The sequence below is a fragment of the Lissotriton vulgaris genome, chromosome 7 (genome assembly GCF_964263255.1).
Source record: "Lissotriton vulgaris chromosome 7, aLisVul1.2, whole genome shotgun sequence".
NCBI classification, from domain to species: Eukaryota; Metazoa; Chordata; class Amphibia; order Caudata; family Salamandridae; genus Lissotriton; species Lissotriton vulgaris.
The window spans coordinates 584,182,788-584,202,120 of NC_141695.1; the positions used below are offsets into that span (position 1 = coordinate 584,182,788).

Here is a 19,333-nt window from a genome sequence, read left to right on the forward strand (position 1 = left end):
TGATACAGAGTGCTCATCCGGGCTCAAAAATATGTTTTATTGGTTCGCTCGCCATACCCAGTGTAGCAGGGGGCATGTCTGGTCCTGTTCTACTTTAGGTGACTGTATCTATTTATATATTTTCCAAACATAACATCCCCCTGAAAACGACAAACGTAATACCGAGGCATAGAGTAACTCTGAACAAGAACCCTCCTCAATACTCAGGTCAAGTAGTCCTTCAGCGACAGCTTCACCGAAGAGTGAGACAGTGGTAGCAGGTGGCACTGTGACCGCAGAGGTCGCGGAGATTCCTGAAGAATGCTGGTCACTCACCAGAGAACTTAAGCACCTGAATCCTATGAGTCGGAGATCATGCTTTTTCCAAAGCGATGTCCGTGGCCCAAGGGCTTGGCCCAGACCCTGGACGTTTTCTTCATCACAGTCCTGGATCTCAAATAGATTACTTTTATTATTCTCGTCCTTCAATGAACATCTGAAACCATAAATGCATTCGGATCCCAGTGCCTTGAGACCCTTGTGGGTGAGTAGCTGCGATTTACCAACCCTGATTGACTGATTGATTGATTGTTCACAACTAAATTACTTTTATCACCTTCAGTGCCTACCCACTCAACTGGAATCGACTGTTGGGTTATTGCCTTCTTCTGCCTCCAGCCTCTTCGAAGGCCGGCTCATCGGGCCAGTTGCTGTAACAGCGGGTGGTTCTTGCAGCATGTGGACTGGTGCTCACCCAGTTGAGGAGTGAGAGGTCTCTGATACACTCAGGGAAACCAGAAAAGAGTTTGTGACTGCTCTTATCTATAATGCTTTCTTGAGCAAGTACGTAAACCTTTCCCTATTCACCAGGATTCAGGAGGACAATAATTTGCTTTGGCGAAGGGCTTACAGTTCAGTTGATTAGTAGTTTTTTTAACTTCGTATAAAGAATTTGTATTTATTTTGTTTTTGAATTCTTGCATAGTGCAGACTAACCACAAAGATGTATTAGTCATACAACACAACGGGTCTGTGTGCTGCGGTATTACACAGAAAGAACTGGAGAAACAAAACATTGGTCACTTCCTGGAGGAGGCGCCCACTTACTAAGAAGACCTTTAAAGAGCGCAGTGAGCTCTTAAAAATGCTTGTGAAATAGAGCAGGTAATATAAGTAGCATAACAAAAGGGCGTTAGACGCCAGCGATGCAAGACCAAGAAGCCCTGTAAACACCGGGATACACAATCAAAGGAATGGAAACCACCGGGGAAACAGGAAAGGCAGCAAAAGGTCATTAGGCTTTATGTTAAGTCTTATATAATTACTGCGTTAGGGGCTTAAAGCCCTTCTTCAAGATGGAGAAAGAAGAAAGGGCAATTTTAATCTGGGTGATTTCCAGATTTTATATGAATTTCCAGAGAAAGATTGTTTTAGTGGGAACTTCTTGAAAGATGGTACTTTCATAAGAAGAATACACAAAAATGTCCCATTTGGCACTGCCCTCTTCATCCACATGATACTTAACTGTATCCGTCACATCAATGTTGCCTGCATGTCAAAAAATACGCAACTGATTATCAAATGAAGCACAAAACAGTAAAAAGAAGCTACAGTTAAACAACGATGTGAAGGACCATCAGAAATACAATATTTACATGTGCCTTGTTGGGTTTTTGTGCAGCGCTTAAAAACACCAAGGGGCCACTTCAAGGCACCACAGTCAAAGAAAAGTACTAGGGAAAGCGATTACAAAGGGTAGAGAGTAAGGGATGAATGCATGCATGCGTGAAACGGGAAACGAAGGGTGAGGACAAGAAAGGGTATAGGTAAAAGAATGTGATGACATCATGGGGCAGTTCCCACTTTTCAAATCATGTCATGGCATCTTGGAGTGCATCATACTTCTTAAATCATGTGATGAAATACAGGGGCAGTTCACACTTCTCATGTCATGTGTTAACATCCAAGGTCTGTTCACACTTCTCAAATCGTGTGATGACATTCTGGAATGGTTCATACTTCTTAATTTATATGATGACATCTACGGGTAGCTCACACTACGCAGATCACGTGGTGACATCCTGGGGCTTTTCATACTTTATTTATTTATTTATTTATTTATTTAGTGTATTTATAAAGCGCAGTCCTGTCACCCAAAGGGCATCCTGGCGCTTGAACTTGAGCGGTGGCACTATTCACTTACACAGCAGTTTTAGGAAACAAATGCGTTTTTAACGCTTTCCTGAACGGAAGGTAGTCACTGTGGCTTCTCAAGGAGAGTGGCAGGGAGTTCCAAAGTTTGACCGCTGCAACACTGAATGAGCGGCCACCCATCCTGACTCTCTGAAACCTCGGGACTACCAACAAATGCGCCGAAGAGGAACGGAGAAATCGCGGGGCAGAGTACCAGGTGAACATATTCTGCAGAGGTATCGGGCCCAGATGATGTACTGCTTTAAACACCAAACAAGCGGCTTTGTACAGCACTCTCAGATGTACCGGGAGCCAGTGTAGCTCTCTCAAAGCTAGGGTAGAAGAACTGGACCTAGGGCGTGAGAGAGCCAACTTGGCGGCCATGTTCTGCACTCGTTGTAGCTTCCCCACCAGATTTTTGGGGCCTCCAGAAGTAGCGCATTACAATAGTCTAAGCGACTTAGTATGGTACCGCGAACTACTTCCGGCCTGGATTGGGCGGGGAGAAGGGGCAGAACTTTACGCAACATGCGTAACAGCATCATGCAAGTAGACGTGGTTTTATTGACGTGCATGTCAAGCTGCAAGTTTGGGCCGAAGATCACCCCCAAGTTGCGAGCAGATACCGCAGCCGAAACTGGCTCGGGGAAGGAGGCAGGCCAAAAGTTCTCAGGAAGTGCCCGCGAGATCCGATCTGTGGAACAGTAGAGGACCTCCGTCTTAGCGCTGTTAAATTGTAAGGAGTTTGCCCGTAACCAGTCCGCTGTGGCTGCCATGCAGCGATGGAATGTCTCCAGCGAGACCGCATTGTTGTCCTCCAAGGAAAAGACCAGCTGGGTGTCGTCGGTGTAGTTAAAAGCCGAGACACCAAAAGATTTTATAAGCTGGACCAAGGGGTGGAGGTACAGATTAAAAAGTATTGGGCTGATGGCCGAGCCCTGTGGAACCCCCTACCCTACTTTCCTTGGCTCAGAACAAAATGGAGGGAGCGAGACCAGCTGTTGCCGACTGCCAAGATAGGATATGAGCCAGTCTCTTGCATCCTCTGTAACCCTACACTCTTCGAGTCTCCTGATAATGGTCCGGTGGCAGACCATATCGAACGCGGCCGACATGTCGAGCAGCACTAAAAAGGCTGCCCGACCACTGTCGACACGCGAGCGAAGGTTGTCCAATACGGTTACAAGCGCGGACTCCGTCCCGTGCCCGGGGCGGAAGCCAAACTGTGCCTCATCGAACCAACCGATGTTTTCCAGGAAACCTGAGAGCGAGCGGGTCACCCATTTTTCCATGATCTTAATAGGAAAAGGGAGCAAGGAAATTGGCCGATAGTTGGAAAGACAGGTCGGGTCCAGTGTTGGTTTCTTGAGCAGAGGTGACACTACTGCTAGCTTCCAACACTCGGGGACAGATGCCAACTCCAGAGACTGGAGGCAGATGGAATACAACGGTTGAAAAAGTTCCGCCTGAAAAGCCTTCCAAAATTTGGGAGGCAGTGGATCACGCGGAGAGCCAGAGGACACCGTGTTTGCCAAACTGCAGAATTCCTCAAAAGAGGGACGAAGAAAATTTTTTAGTTGCGGTCGACTGGAGAGAAGGTCCGGAGCTCCCAAGCTAAAAGCTGGGATACTCAACTGGGGTCGACTGGATGAGCCGTCTGGAGCTCCCAGACCAGGGCCGAAGGCACCTGTCTGGGGTCGACTGGATAGGTTAACCGGAGCTCCCAGATCAGGAGCTACTATTGGAAGACGCGATTCGGTCGGCTGGGGTCGACTGGATAACCCGTTCGGAGCTCCCAAGCCAGGACTAGAGCCAACTGGTCGGGGTCGACTGAGCGGGCTAACCGGAGCTCCCAGACCGAGAGCAGCGGGCAGGGGGTGTTTTAAGCCCTCTAAGATCTTAGCAGTCTTCTCTTCAAAAGCACCCGCCAGGGAATCGCACAGGGCCTGCGATGCGGGGACCGTATTAGCCACACATATAGGGTGGGACATGTCCCTGACGATTTTAAACAGTGCTTGCGATTTATTAGGCGCCTGATTCAAGGTGGATTCCAAAAAAGCCGCCTGAGCAAGCTTAATCTGCGCTTTATAGCCCTGCAATGCGAGCCTGAACGAGGCCTTTGCTGATGGTAAATATTGCTTCCTCCAAGCCCTCTCAGCACGTTTACAGCTCAACTTCAGCTGTCGAAGCTCTTCCGTATACCAGGGAGTAGCCCGGTTCACTCTCCCACGAGACTTACGAAAGGGAGCAACCTTGTCCAGCGTGTTAGTAATCGACCGGCACAAAGTCAAGTAGCTTTCCTCCACTGAGTTACTCAGACAATAATTGTCTGGTAGTAAAGAAGGCAGAGTAGATAGGCTGAGTAGTCGAGACCAAGGTCTACCCAGTTTCGCCACTCCTACCCCGGCTGTCTCAGAGGAGTAATCACCTATACAAAGGGAGAAGGCCACAAGTGCGTGGTCCGTCCAGCATTGGCGTAAGATATCGGTGACCACTGCTAATTGAGCGTCAGCAAAAATCAAGTCCAAGACATGACCTCCCTTATGAGTCGCTGAGCAAACCAATTGCTGCAGCTGAATGTCACCAAAGGCCTGACAAAGTGTCGTAAACGCCCCATCCAATGGACCCCCCTGCCATAAGTTGAAGTCACCCAGGACCAGCAGCTTAGAGTGAGTGTTGGATAAGTCATATATTAGGTCAAGAAAATCTGATAGGGAGGGTGCCGAGCCCGGTGGACGATAGCAGAGCACACCTGAGAGCAGCGTTCTCTCCAGCACTCTAATGGAGAACCCCATCAGTTCAAAACCCGAAACCTCACCAATTTTAAGCTGAAAAAGGCCCAACTTTTCTCTGTAGATGATACCAATTCCACCACCTCTGTTCTTCAGCCGAGGGGTGTGGATGATTTTAAAGCCTTGGGGGCAAGCAAGTCCCAATTCAACTAGGCAGTCCTCCCGAGTCCAAGTTTCGGTTAGAAACAACACGTCCAGACCTTAGGATTCAATCAGGAAGGCAATCTCTGTATGGTGCTTGCAGAGCGACCGCACGTTAAGCAAACCAAGGACAGAGATTGAGATGGGAGAGAAACCGTAGTGTTCTGAGACTGAGACGCCAAAGTCGGTCTACGTTCCAGAAGGGCAGCCCGGGAATAGACTAGGCGAGGAGAATGCAAGAGTCCAGAGGAAGCGGCCCTATGCGCGCCCGTTGCGCGAACGGGCGCAAACGGGCTTACCTCTGACGCACCTCCGGCGCGTCGTAGCCCGCCCGCTGCGCGCTTGGTCCACCATTCCTTTATGGTATTGGACCGAGCGGAAGTCCGCCTCCTGCGTCCCTTGACCTACTCAAGATGGTGCCCGGAGTGCTCACAAACTTCACCCCCACCCAAGATGGCGGACGGTCCCGGTAAACTCACTCTATCCCGCCAAGTACGGGTGAAAAGCAGTTTTTGAGTGCAGGTAAACCTGTCAAAATTCCCCGGCTGTCATGACCCACGGAGGTGGGACACGGTGAACACTGTCCAGCGCCATGTTTCGGGAACAGACTACATTTCCCATGGTCCCCGGGAGAGAGCGACGCGGCTGGCTATGACGTAGCAATCAGGAAGTTCAAGACGGAGTGAATCCTGCATCGCCTCGCCGTATATTCTGAGCCCGGACTGCTGTACGGTAGGAACCCACGCCCAGGATTGTGGCTGTGTATCCTTTCTGAAATCCTTTGCGTTATTTCCTGTGTTTATTGCAGGGTACTGTGGTAGCTTGTTATGCCCAGGGGAAGTTCCTCTTGGTATTTGCGGAGCCTTTCCAGCGGCTTCGTGTTCTGGGACCAGTATTGCTTTTCCTCGGTTGCTGCAGTACTTGGTTAAGCTCCGGTTGGAGTTTATTTTTGTTTACACGAAGCTACAGACTTGTGCTCTTCGCTTTGACTTCTCGTGGTTAACATTGTCAGAGCCCTTGCTAGTGTTCTTGTTTTGGAGACCTTCGTTTGCAGAGATGCATATCTGTTGGGGGGTGCTTTAAAGAAACTTCGTTTGTTGGAGGATTACTTGTCTCTGGAAACGTATGCTTATAAAGTATGTTTGCTGGTTCAGGACCAAACCAGTCGAGAGTATAGACATTGAGACTTGGGGTGACGTAACCCAGAAGTCTTCCTTTGAGTGGTGCTACGGAAGCAATTGCCTATTATTTTGCTGTTTATTTATCTTTTCACAACAGGGGTACAATGAGCTTCGCCTGGCTGGCTGTATAACATTCTGCCCTCTGTTGAAGCCCTTATTATTAACAGTACTGGTAGGTACAAGTTCCCAGGGGGAGATATTTATGTGTACTAGTGCTATTGTTAACACTCAGTGTCTTGTGTTCCTAGGATTGTGCTGTTCCTTTCTACCATCTGAAGGCCAGGCAAAGCCACTCTATCCTACCCTCCAGGTAACTAGGAATCAGTCGTAGGGCGGTTCTGAATTGAGAAGCCCTAGACGTCAGGCTATATAGGATTTAGATAGGGTGTGATTTATTATTTCTTGTTCTCATTTCAGCTTCCCCGCCCTCCAGTTCCTGCCCAGCAGTTCCAGTTATCCCTCGCTTGATCCCCACTGTGAGTCTGTTTTATTCAGACCCAGAGGTTATCGAGAGGTGGAACCCATATTGGCATCGTACCATCCTGAGGACTTTGGGACCTGACAGAATATACGGCCCAAGAATTTAGTCCTCCCGGTGTTACGATACCATGACCACGCTAGAAGACCTAATGTCCGCCTTGGCCATAGTACAAACTGAGTTGCAGGCTTCCAGGGCGGAAACTGCAACGTTGCAAGCACAGGTTGATAGGTTGAATAGAAACCCTTTCAATGCAGGCACTCAGTCAGCTTCTTCGGTGGTAGTAGAAGTACCCACACCGATTCCGTTGGCCGCCCCAGAAAGGTTCCATGGGGATAGTGATAAGGTGCAGGTCTTTCTCACCCAAGTTCTTTTACACTTTTCATGCAAACCTAAGGTCTTCAACACTAACCATGCAAGGGTAGCCTTTCTTATATCTTATCTGGGTGGGGATGCTGCTCAGTGGGCGGTACCACTAGTCAAGAAAGACGATCCTTTGTTAAGGGATTGGGAGGCCTTTAAGACTGAGTTCGAGAAAACATTCAATCGCAGGTCAGCCACCTTGTCGGCAGATAGGGATCTACTGGGGTTAAGACAAGGAAATAGGGATTTGATAACATACCTCAATGATTTTCGAAGGCTAATCACTGAAACAGACTGGCCTGAAAGCAAGCGCCTGGCCATCTTTTACAATGGATTGACTGGAGAGATGAAAGACGCCTTGGCCCCAATTGACCCCCAACCCAGTACTTGCGAGGATATGATTAGCCTGGTGCTGCGGCTGGACCATCGTCTCAGTGATAGACGAGGAGACACTAGGCGAAAGGACAGGACCAGGTCTAGTTATGAGTACTCCAGAACCACAGAGGCACCGCCTGCTGCAAAACCTGAGCCCATGGAAATAGGAGCCGTCAGATCCCCTCTATCGGCGGAGGAGAGAGAATATCGAAGAAAGAGGGGATTGTGTTTATATTGTGGTAGGAAGGGGCACTTCATACGAGAATGCCCAACAAAGACAAAGGGTAGATATGACAATCGGAAGGTGTCAGTTTTGTCTTCTGAACCGGAGGCGGGAAACGAGAAGGCTTGAAGAGGAGTGAAGGGTGCCCTTCAAGTAGGTTGTATATCCCTTCTTTGGATAGACAAAGCACAAAGGAAGCTATCCATTTCTATGTGGACATAGGAGTGGACCTACAGGAGAAAAAGACTTGGATCAAAGCAATGCTAGATTCAGGGGCGACTGGATGTTTTATGGACCAGGCTACCGCGAGTAGTCTAGGGTTGGAACTGCAAGAAAAAGAAACCCCTGAAGCAGTGTTTGCTGTTGATGGTCGGAAATTGACTTTCGGACCCATCAGGTTACAAACTAAGGAACTCTGTGTGACCATGGGTGTAGACCATCAGGAACGTTTGTTCTTCAATATCATTCACGCCCCGCAGTATGGGGTGATTCTAGGACTACCATGGCTTAGAAGACACAACCCAGAAATAGATTGGGAGAATCAGAGGCTACGTTTTACGTCGGAATTCTGTCAGAAGAATTGCTATCCTATGAATCTAAGTCCCGCTATCAGGTTGGCTAGCATCCATCATATAGCCACCGCTGCAGAACGGAATGTGGAGCTCCCGGCTGTATATCATGATTTGGCAGAGGTCTTTAGCGAATCAAAGGCAGAAACGCTCCCACCCCACCGACCCTATGATTGCCAAATAGATCTGATTCCTGGGGCTAAAATACCAGCAGGACGGGTGTATGCGTTGACGGAACCTGAGACGCTACATCTCAGGTCATATCTGGATAAACTGTTGGAACTGGGATTCATCAGGGAATCTAGGTCTCCAGCCGCATCTCCGCTATTTTTTATCCCGAAGGCCAACGGGGATCTCCGAGCCTGTGCTGACTACAGGGCATTGAATGCCATAACTGTGAAGAATAAATATCCTCTCCCACTAATCACGGTATTGTTGAAGCAAGTGAAGGATGCAGTGGTATTTACAAGGCTAGATCTAAAGGGAGCGTACCACTTAGTCCGAATGAGGCCCGGGGATGAGTGGAAGACAGCTATAAAGACCCGCTTTGGATTATATGAATATTTAGTGATGCCCTTCGGGTTGTGTAACGCCCCGGCAGCATTTCAATTCTTTTTGGATGACGTTTTAAAGGAGTATTTGGATCGTTTCGTCATCGTCTATATAGATGACATCTTAATTTACTCCTCCACCACCAGTCAACATACGGGTCATGTGAAGGCGGTATTACGCACTTTACTGGATAATCGTTTATACTGTAAGCTCAGTAAGTGCGAGTTCAACGTTACCACGGTGGAGTTCCTAGGGGTCATGCTCACACCTCAGGGTCAGGAGATGTCCGAAAGGAAGATTATGGCGATCAAAGAGTGGCCCACACCCAAATCCGTCCGAGACATCCAGTGCTTCATTGGATTTGCGAATTTCTATCGCAGGTTCATCGAAAACTTCTCTGATATGGCATGTCCTATGACAAGATTGCTAAAGAAGAAAGTGGCGTTTGTTTGGACAGAGGAAGCACAAAGAAGTTTCGAGGAGCTGAAGAAAGCCTTTGTATCTGCACCGGTACTGATGCATGCAGACCCTAGCAAACCTTTTATAGTGGAAGCAGATGCTTCGGATGTAGCGGTAGGAGCAGTATTATCGCAACGCCATTCTGACACGGGCCAGCTGCATCCAGTGGCATATTTATCGCGTACGTTAAATCCAGCTGAAAGAAACTACGTGATCGCAGAGAAGGAACTATTGGCGATAAGAACAGCCTTCCTGGAATGGAGGCATCATCTCATGGGGGCAAGACATGCGGTAACAGTTTATACGGATCACCGCAACTTACAGTACATGGCTGCAGCTTGACATTTGACACCTAGACAGATGCGATGGATGATGCATTTTGCCAAATACGATTTCATCGTGACCTATAGGCCGGGAAAGGATAATAGAAAGGCTGATGCATTATCGAGACAACATAACAAAACAGACTCTGCAGAGCGAAGGGAGGAAGCCATCATCAACCCGGAGAAGGTTATAGGGGTCACCTGTACCCAGATGTTTCTACGTAGTGTAATGAACAATGTACAGAAGGAGGAATGGAAGAAATGGTTACAATCACATAAAGAGTGGATAATGGTGCAGGGTCTCCCCATGCGAAAGAAACAGTTGTTGTTACCTATCCAGGCCCTTCGGAAGCAAGCGTTTCATTGGTGTCACACAGCGCCTTGTGCAGGACATAACGGCATCAGTAAGACACTTGAGAGACTACAAAGACAGTTCTGGTGGCCAAACATCAAAAGAGATGTGACCAATTGGGTGGCAGAGTGTCCGATTTGCAATCAGATGAAAACGCTGCATACAAAACAGTCAGGTTTACTACAGCCGCTCCCCACGCCTGATATCCCATGGGAATGCATCTCTATGGACTTTGTGGTAGGCATGCCGGTAGATCAGGGTTGTACCACCATCCTAGTGGTAGTGGATTATCTGACCAAAATGGCGCATTTCATTGCGTGCAAGAAGGTACCCACTGCTAGTGTGTTAGCACTTCTTATCCTTCAAAACATAGTGAGGTTGCATGGGTTGCCTAAAGTGATTGTATCCGACAGGGGTAGTCAGTTTACAGCCAAATTCTGGAAGACTTGGTGTAAAGCTTTAGGTATAACATCCAGTACATCCACCAGTTTTCATCCTCAAACAGATGGGCAGACAGAAAGGGCGAATCAAACCTTGAAGCAGTATTTGAGATGCTATGTGGACGTCACTAATGAAGACTGGGTGGGACGGTTATGGTTAGCCGAAATAGCTTACAACAGTGCTGTTCATGGATCCACCAAACATGCCCCTTTCTACTGCACATACGGTTTTCATCCCAATTTCACTCCGTTCCATCACCCTGCTTCCGCGTCCCCTGTCCCCGAGGTTCAGGAAAGGGTGCGGGATCTCCAGGGGATCTGGTTGAAAGTTAAGGGGCAATTAGATATAGCCAAGGCCAGATACAAAACATACGTAGACAAACACAGGCAGATTGGGCCAGCTTACAAAAAGGGTGACTTTGTATGGTTATCCACTAAGAACATAAGATTCAAGAGGTACAGTGTGTTTAATCCTAAATACATAGGTCCTTACAAGGTTCTGAAACTGGTGAATCCTGTGGTGGTGAAATTGGCTCTGCCTTCCTCCTTACGTATACATCCAGCATTTCATGTATCCTTAGTCAAACCAGCAGGGGTGGGTAGAACGACCAGGCCTTCTTCAGTTGAGATTAATGGTGAGGAGGAGCATGAAGTGAGAGGTATTGTGGATTCCAAAATATATCGCACTAGACTGTGGTATTTGGTGGCATGGAAGGGGTACGGAAACGATGAGAATTCGTGGGAGCCTGCATCTGGCGTTCATGCTCCCAAGTATGTTCGGATGTTCCACAAACGTTTCCCCCACAAGCCATGTCTCTGTCAGTGTTCTTCGGGGGAGGGATGTACTGTCATGACCCACGGAGGTGGGACACGGTGAACACTGTCCAGCGCCATGTTTCGGGAACAGACTACATTTCCCATGGTCCCCGGGAGAGAGCGACGCGGCTGGCTATGACGTAGCAATCAGGAAGTTCAAGACGGAGTGAATCCTGCATCGCCTCGCCGTATATTCTGAGCCCGGACTGCTGTACGGTAGGAACCCACGCCCAGGATTGTGGCTGTGTATCCTTTCTGAAATCCTTTGCGTTATTTCCTGTGTTTATTGCAGGGTACTGTGGTAGCTTGTTACGCCCAGGGGAAGTTCCTCTTGGTATTTGCGGAGCCTTTCCAGCGGCTTCGTGTTCTGGGACCAGTATTGCTTTTCCTCGGTTGCTGCAGTACTTGGTTAAGCTCCGGTTGGAGTTTATTTTTGTTTACACGAAGCTACAGACTTGTGCTCTTCGCTTTGACTTCTCGTGGTTAACATTGTCAGAGCCCTTGCTAGTGTTCTTGTTTTGGAGACCTTCGTTTGCAGAGATGCATATCTGTTGGGGGGTGCTTTAAAGAAACTTCGTTTGTTGGAGGATTACTTGTCTCTGGAAACGTATGCTTATAAAGTATGTTTGCTGGTTCAGGACCAAACCAGTCGAGAGTATAGACATTGAGACTTGGGGTGACGTAACCCAGAAGTCTTCCTTTGAGTGGTGCTACGGAAGCAATTGCCTATTATTTTGCTGTTTATTTATCTTTTCACAACAGGGGTACAATGAGCTTCGCCTGGCTGGCTGTATAACATTCTGCCCTCTGTTGAAGCCCTTATTATTAACAGTACTGGTAGGTACAAGTTCCCAGGGGGAGATATTTATGTGTACTAGTGCTATTGTTAACACTCAGTGTCTTGTGTTCCTAGGATTGTGCTGTTCCTTTCTACCATCTGAAGGCCAGGCAAAGCCACTCTATCCTACCCTCCAGGTAACTAGGAATCAGTCGTAGGGCGGTTCTGAATTGAGAAGCCCTAGACGTCAGGCTATATAGGATTTAGATAGGGTGTGATTTATTATTTCTTGTTCTCATTTCAGCTTCCCCGCCCTCCAGTTCCTGCCCAGCAGTTCCAGTTATCCCTCGCTTGATCCCCACTGTGAGTCTGTTTTATTCAGACCCAGAGGTTATCGAGAGGTGGAACCCATATTGGCATCGTACCATCCTGAGGACTTTGGGACCTGACACCGGCCTACGGAGCCGACACCAGGAAGACAGCGCAATAAAAGCGAGCTCTAGAAGCTCTAAGCGCGATGACCAGCAGCGCAGGTAGTTTAAAAGCAATGAGCGCAATTAAAAGGGTTGCAGCAGCGATAAGCGCGTAGGCAAAAGTTCTGACCTGATAATACACACGGTGGCTTAAATAAGCACACCAAGTACGGAAGTCCGCCTCCTGCGTCCCTTGACTTCTCAAATCGTCCTAATTTGGAGGGTGTCTCCCACCTGCAACCATTGTCACGCACCTAACATGGCAATGGGGCACCCGCCCTGCAATTCTTCCTCAACCTTCCAGAAATATTTCAACTCTATTTACTTCAATGGTATCACCCACCATAAAAACTGAACTCCAATCCTGTCAATAGGTTGAAAAGGCATGGCTCTATCAAATGCCTGAGAGGGACTTACTTTGCTCTGTAGTGACCCATTATTGTATACACACCATTAATCGAACTGAGACTTGCCACAGAGTAGTGGCATTAATAATTGCCAGAACAATGGGCATATTTTAACAAGCTGGAAAGGATGAAAGGCTGAGTTGACCTTGTACAACTCAACGCATGCACTCTCTATTTCCTATAGACCCACCTCCGCTGACAAAACATCCAGGAATATTTTTCTCAAATTAATATAGAGGCATGGTGTAGTGTGAAGAGTAGAGTCAATCCTCAATTCAGGCCACAGCAGACAGCAGCCCTACAGACACCATATTGTAGCTCTTTTTCAATGCTTTAATATTGAATGATGAGGGCCCAAAGCACTATCTAGTTGATAAGGTAACTACTCGATGTGTGGTGCCTGTGTGAAAAAGTGTGTTGGTATAGGTTTCATCTATTAGTAATAAGACCTGGTGTGGTGCATGTACCCCAAAAATGGCTCCAAGCTTATGGCTCCCGGTATGGGAGTTCTTCCAGTCCCAGTTAGTAAGGTGAGGAATTTGGGTATCATCTTCGATGATAAACTAAATTTTCATCATCAGATTAATAAGGTCTCATCTTTGGTCTTCCTGACTCTAAAGACAATCAGGAAAGTTCACACTTCTATCTCCCCAAAAGCAGTAAAAACACTTGTGACCGTTCTAGCCTTGGCTAGACTCGATTACGGAAATGCCTTATATGCTGGCCTTAAAAAACAGCATATGCTCAAACTCCAGCAGGCGCAGAACACAGCCGCCAGATTGCTGTTGGACATCCCCACATTCCAGTCTATTTCCGAAGGCTTCAGAAAACTTCACTGGCTCCCAGTGAAACAGAGGATAGATTTCAAATGCCTATACCTAGTTTACAAAGCTATGCACGGGACTGGTCCCTTGTTCCTGAAACAACACTTCACCTGATGCCATCCTGCTAGAAACTTAAGATCATCGCAGATCAAACTCCTCCAAATCCCCAAATTCAATAAAGCTCGTTGGGGAGGTAGAAGCTTTGTACTAGGCACGTGAAACTATGGAAGTCACTCCCAATAGACATCAAAAACAGCCCTACGTTACTCTCCTTTAGAAAATCATTAAAAACCTGGCTGTTTTCCAACTAAAGTCACTCGTTTCTGTTATTACCAGCAAACCTTTCCGCACAGCACCTAGATGCCCTCGGGCATTAGTGTGCTATATAAATTTTAAAACCAAATCAAAATTAAACTTGATGCAGAGCGCATAGCAACATCTTATTGCAGAGTGGAACACAATGGGAGTGTGAAGGATGTGTGCAGACTGCACATACATACCAGTATGAAGAAGTATGAAAGTCATTTGAGTTTTGATTTTGGGAAGAGCCAGGTGGTTATTGCTTATTTTAATTCTAGAATGGCTGTTGAGTAACTATATTCCCCTAGGGAGTGAGTTCACAGGCTTGCAAATCTGGGTCGCCAAAACCAGTCATACGCACTTTCCCTTTTCTCCATGCAGGCTGCATTACAGCCTGCATGGAGAACATGCCCACAAATCTAGCTCCTGGCTGAGGCCGTACCAAGGCACTCAGATCAATCATAATGCCTCATTGATGTTTTGTGATTGGCTTAGGGGAGGGAGCCTGGCTGTCTGCTTCCTGTTCCTAGAGTAGGAGGCAGGAGAGCAGGAGCAGAGACGCCGGACCAGGCCTCAAGGTAAGTTTATTTTTATTCAAGCCCCTCCCCCCCCACCCCTATTTATGACACCTGGAGAGGTTTTGCAATATATTCAATTACTCTCAAAGCTGAAATATATGTCCTTGGGCTGTGAAATAGGAGACCTTTCGTGGTTGGCTTTATGGCTGAATTATGGGGCCTAGGTAGTGTCAAGAAAGACTATAACGATTTTGGTTATTTTGAATATAAATGCGTTATTGACAATTTATTTGACAAACATGTAAATGTTTATGTTTATAAAGAATGCATTTTAATAGAGCTACTGAATTCATTAGTTGGTATCTTGGATCCTAAAATGTGGATATTGTTGGAATTAATTAGTGAACCCTTTGATGAAGCCAATAGGCCTGCCTCACATATTGATGTGGGGTCCCCTTGACAAAGTCAGTAGGCCTGGCTTACATAAAATAACACCCATTTATATTGTGATGCTGCATCAGATATAGGTGGGTGTATTATGATTATGTGGTTCAGAGTCCACTAGGGGTCAAATGTGATTTGTGTTTGTCACCAAAGGTATTTTCATCCATCAGACGTACATATTTGTTATTTAATATCTAGTAACTCGTAATGCGTGTGAGAGAGCGCAATTTGAATAAAATGTATATCCGAGTCATATTTAGAGGTATATCGTATAAACGTAGGAATGAAATGTATATCGAACGTGAAGTTGACGCTTATAGCATAAAGTTAACAGATGTGACCAAAGTAATATAGGGAACATAACTGTATTCACTTTAGAATGTATTAGATTTAGAAGGCCCGTATACGTAGTGGGCTAATGTAGAAATGCTCACGAACAGAAGAACGTGCAAAGTAGAATTCATATACGTGTGTAACTTTAAATGCAGAAATGGCGAGAAATGTAACATGGAGAAATGTGCAGAGAGCATACACATAACGATGTAACAAATGAGAATATAAAATTATATTCTATGTAATTTGTATTCTATGTAAATGTATTCACATATAAGCAAAGGATTTGCTAAATGCGTTCATATATAAATGTATGTTAAAGGTTATACTGTGTAGAAGAAGTTTGTAGGAATGTGAGAAGGGTTTTAGGTCATTTGTGATTATAACCTGACTGACCAAGGGTTCGCAGGAGTGTAGTCCGCTGTTGGTAATTTAGTGGGCTCACAGGAGTCGTGAATAGCCTTCACTTGAAGGTGCAAGCCGAAGAGTCTAGTTCTTGTTAGATTTAAGGTGACAATGTCGGACGAAGTTTATTGCCTAAACATGAGAGGAGACGATTGGAATTTGAGTCTTGTTTTGAAATGACCATTCACAGGACCAAATGAGGTTAAAAGTACAGCCGTAAAGAATAAAAGTTCTGATAAGGTGATAGATTTTGCTCCGAAAGTGTCAAAGGTAAAGTTGAATGAAGTCACCAGCAAGAAGACGAAGATGGCGTCTAATGAGAAAGGTCAACTTAACGGACAGCGAAGAGACGAAGCCATGGAAAAAGCTAGAAGATGACCTCACGGGGAAAGTCAGTGGTGGGCGTCGAAGGGGCGTTCCACCCACACTGTGATTGTGTATTTTAGGGACAGCACCCCGGGGAGAAGATAGCGATTAGCGGGAACAGCGAAGAGCTCAGGGCAAGCAAGAGAGCAGATGACTTGAGCAGATGCGCTGAGAAAGATCAGAGCGCAAGGGAGCAGTAGGCCGAGGACCCTTAGAGAGCGGATGGGTAGGCAGAGAGAGGGTACTGCTTCTTAAACTTAAGTTACCTTTAGAGGCTAAGAGAGTTTGAACTTCTTTGGGAGTCAAACTGCTGACACCTTTCTAGGGTTCTAGAAACTTGCGAAGTAGGGATGTCACTTAGTATAGAGTAGGGACAGATTTAACTTGATTGTTTTTTCTCTTTCTGTAGATGACGCAGAAGAACCACTTCATATCGATGCTTTTTAATTTGCTGATTCTGGAACTGACTTTAATTGTATTCGTTTGTAGACTGAGGTTCTTTAGGGAATATATGTTCCTATTAGTTCCTGTATATTTGTTGAATTTGATCCTGAGAGGATTGTATATGCAACTTTTCTTAATTTTATATTAAACCTTTTAAACGTTATCAGTTGTAAGTGGTTCTTCAGAGTGGCGTCAGTTAATGGGGTTTATCTAAACTTATGTGGGGTTGTCTTTTACTCAATGACAGATAAAGATCGATCCAAAATTGTCGAATGAGATAAGTTATCAAATTGATCATAAAAGATATTAAAATCTCATTCCCCGCAGTTGGTAGCAGAGAAAGATGGTTTTCTTCTTGAGGAAGACAACCTAGGTCAGGTTTAGTTTACCCCAAGGTCCCTAGTCATCGACGACCAGAAGAAGAATCCCTGCCGAAGACGGTGCTGACGGTGCGTCGAGAGAAAAGCAGCAGAGTCGGTCGAGAGTGAGTATAAGGGTCATGCGTTGTAAGATTGCAGTGTTTTATGTTGTTCCTGTGTTGTAATGTCAAGCGGAGTTGAATGCCTGTAGTGTGATTGAGGGAAGGTTGTGAGCGCGCGCAACCGGATAAAATCTTATGTCCAGAGAGGGCTTAAGTGGTTCGGGTGTATCGAACACCCAGAGTAATTTGTCTACCATTTAAAGGGGGTCATGAGGTACCATTGATCGCCCGCAGACCGATGATAGGGGGAGCGTTTGAGTGAGTGTATGAGTAAACGCATGCTGGTCGTACGTTTACTGTGTGTAAGTAACCTATCAGTTAAGGTGAGCGTCTGACCGTAAGAGGAAGACGTTTCGCCAGTTGAGGTGACAATTACAGTTAGACTGTGGCCGTACAGTCAGAGAAAAGTGATCGCTTGGACGGAAGTAGTCATTTTTCGGCGTATGAATGAAACGCATGTAAGACCGCGAGACGAGTTGAGAAACGAAGGAAACTGCTGCAGAGGGGACGAGTGACGTCAGCGTAGAGTCGCGCTGAGATTGGTCGGTTAGCGTAGAACCGCATTGGGATAGGCTGATTAGCGAGGGTCACACAGGGATTGGTGGTTGTCATCGGGACATAAACAAGGAAAAGAATTAATAAAAGAAAATCGTAGATTATCAAAAATGAAGTGCTTTAAGGGTTTAAGAAAAATCTTTAAGAGAAATAGAAGAAACTTATATGCTGGAGAAGAAGCTCCACCAGAAGGCACACCAGCTTATCATATGGCAGTAAATGTAGGCTTACACTCGATAATGTGGATCTCCGAGTGGAATAGGCTAACAGAAGGGGAAAAGGAACTGACGTTTCCAAGATTCGGAACATTTAAGTTAGAAGTGTTGAACCAACTGAAAGCAGTAATGCTTGCAACGAGACCCCTACCGAGGCCAACACAGTTCGAAGCACTTAGTGCATGGTTTAGAGCGGCACACGAAAAGAGCGTAAAGAGGCGCCAAGAAAGAGTGAGACGATCAGTAAAGGCAGTGCAGGATGCGAAATGGGATGAGGAAGCTAAGAAGTGGAGAGTGCAAAAGATAGAAGCAGACAAACTGTTCACCATGATAGAAGCCACGGGAGAAAAGAAACCTCTAGAGGAGGAAGATGAGGAAAGCGAGACGGAGGAGGATCTGATAGAGAGGCTATTAACAGATAGACCACCTCCGTATAACAGCGAAACCGCAAGTCCCATACTACAGCAAGGGGACGGAGTTAGATGGGGTGAATATAAATCGATCCCAGTAACAGAGTGGGACTCCAATAAGAGTGAGGAAATACCCCAAGCTAGTTCTGAACAGAGAGTAGTGGGAAGATTCGTGGTCCAGAAGGTGCCAGAGACGCAATGTGTAAGGTCGTACCAAATGCCAGATGCTCTACAAGTACCTGTTACCATAGGCCCTATTGTGTCAATCTACAACCCAGAAGGGGTCCAGCAGGAGGAACAGGCAAGATGGGACAGGGAAAGGGCAGAGATGGAGAATAGGAATAACACGATGAATCCTCAGAGGCAGAGATTAGCACCAGTGAGTCGGAGTACCCCATTAGATTCCGCAACGGGTCCCTGGATAGAACAAGGGGGTCAAAGAGGATCAATGGATCTGAGGGGACCGAAACCGAAATCCTATAAGGAATTAAGGGAATATCTGAAAGAATGGGATACTGCCGAAGAGGCTCGGAATAAAAGTTTAGAAACAGGAGCAGAGTGGAGAGACCAGGATAACAAGATCCTCTCTCATTGTGGAGCTGGCGAAAGCAGCCCGGAGTGGGAGAGAGGGAGTCAAGGAAGCAGGGGAGATACTTGCCCTATTACTAGTGGCAATCGGCAAATGTGTAACGACAGGAGTGCAGGGTGTGGGGAAGTGCCTCGCGTCACCTTTAGTGAGGGAGAACGAAGGACGCAGGAATACCGAAACACTTTCAGATGCACACACCATACTCCGGATGAAACTGTGCAACACTGGAATCACGGGAACATGGAGAGTCGTGAAACGTCTCGACATGCCTCCGGTGATTACGGACGGAATCACGGGAACATGGAGAGCCGCGAAGGGTCTCGCCATGCGTCCGGTGAACAAGAAAGAAGTCTTGAGAATATAGGGAGTCGCGAAACGTCTCGCCATACATCCGGTGATCACGAACGAGATCGCGGGAGCATGGAGAGCCATGAAGGAACTTATCGTTTGTTGAGTGATACCAGACAGCAAGCAAGTTACAGTGGTTTAGAACAGCACGGAGGATCTTATCTCGTATCTGGAGAAACCGAGCCGAAAAGACGGAATGTAGTGATG

At 46.6% G+C, this 19,333-nt stretch overlaps 1 protein-coding gene across 2 annotated transcripts in view; it reads right to left on the bottom strand.

Moving 5' to 3' along the window:
- Positions 1-19,333, bottom strand: part of MGAT5B (alpha-1,6-mannosylglycoprotein 6-beta-N-acetylglucosaminyltransferase B) — a 795,006-nt gene that overhangs the window by 327,638 nt on the left and 448,035 nt on the right. The gene's annotated exons all lie outside the window — the stretch shown is intronic.